This window comes from Corapipo altera, unplaced genomic scaffold, assembly GCF_003945725.1.
Source record: "Corapipo altera isolate COAL_440 unplaced genomic scaffold, ASM394572v1 39155, whole genome shotgun sequence".
Taxonomy (NCBI): Eukaryota; Metazoa; Chordata; class Aves; order Passeriformes; family Pipridae; genus Corapipo; species Corapipo altera.
In genome coordinates, this window is record NW_020891238.1 from 1 (window position 1) to 1,436 (window position 1,436).

General features: G+C 56.1%; 1 pseudogene; it reads left to right on the forward strand.

Moving 5' to 3' along the window:
• Positions 1-268: 268 nt before the first annotated feature.
• LOC113942531 lies at positions 269-1,413 on the forward strand (annotated as a pseudogene).
• The last annotated feature ends 23 nt before the right edge of the window (positions 1,414-1,436 follow it).

The window sequence follows — 1,436 nt, forward strand, 5'->3', positions numbered from 1 at the left end:
GAACGCTGGGGACCCTCAGATTGTTCCCCAGGAGGGACCCAGCTCTGTCAGCAGTGTGGGCACAGAGGTGGCAACAGAGGCAGCCCGTGACCTGCCCAGTCCAGCTCCTGCCCTTGAGAGTGCCACGGACACCAAGCCGGCAGCTGCTGCCCCGGCCGGAGCTGCTGAGGAGGAGGAGCCCCAGGGGCCTCTGGCTCCTGTTGAGGAAGAGGCAGAAGGTTCTTCAGCCCTTGGAGAGCAGGTACCATGGGCAGGGACATAGGGCCAGGTCCCTGCCTCATGCAGCCCCTCAGAAGGCAGCGAGGCCCTGCTGGACACAAACCAGTCCATTACATGTGGGATTGTGAGGAAGGCTGTGCTTGTGATCCAGGGATCCAGCCAGGAGCCAGAGGAACAGAGAGACCTGGAACAAACTACGGCTACAGAAATGGTACCATTAGTTACAGCAGAAAGGACAGAGAGTCCAGTCCCTGCCCCACACAGCCCCTAAGAGGGCAGCAAGGCCCTGCTGGACACAGACCAGTCCATCACCCATGAGATCCTGAGCAAGCCTGAGCTTGATATCCAGGGATCTCACCAGGAGCCAGAGGAAGAGAGACACCTGGAACAAACCATGGATACAGACACGGTAACAACAGTTCCAGCAAAAAGGACAGAGAGCCCAGTCCCTGCCCCACAAAGCCCCTGCTCCCCCAGCAGCCCCTCACCTTCCCAGGTGAAAGCCCAGGCCCTCAGCGAGTAGCAGGAGGGAGCAGGAGGGGACTCAGTCCTGGCAGTGCAAGACACTGACGAGGGGCCCTTCCCTGGGGAGGGTATAGACTGGAAATACTACGTTGACCAAGACATTTCCCAGTGGGAAGATGAGGGAGACCAAGAGTTGTCCCAAGAAGACATCAACACATACCAAGAAGTGTCCCAGTGGGAAGACTGCATTGAGCAGGAGCTGTCCCCTGGAGAAGTCAAGAGCTACCAGGAATCGTCTGACTGGGAAGAATACGGCGAGGAAGAGGAGCCCCAAGGAGAAGTGAAGAGCTACCAAGAAGTGTCCGACTAAGAAGAAAACATCGAGCAGGAGCAGTCCCAAGGAGAAGAGAGTAGAGGCCAAGTGTCTGACTGGGAAGAATACAATGAGGAAGAGCTGTCCCATGGAGGAGTGAAGAGCTACCAAGAAGTGTCCAACTGGGAGGACTACAGTGAGGAAGAGCAGTCCCAAGGGGAAGGCAGTAGATACCAAAAACTGCCCGACCAGGAAGAATACAGTGAGGAAGAGAAGTCTCAAGAAGTCAAGAGGCACAAAGAACTGTCCAGCTGGGAGGACTCCAGCGAAGAAGAGCAATGCCACGGAAAAGGCAGTAGCTCCCCAGAAGTGACCGACTTGGAAGAATGAAGCATGAAAGGGCAGCCCCAAAGAAAATTCAGTAACTACCAAGAACTCC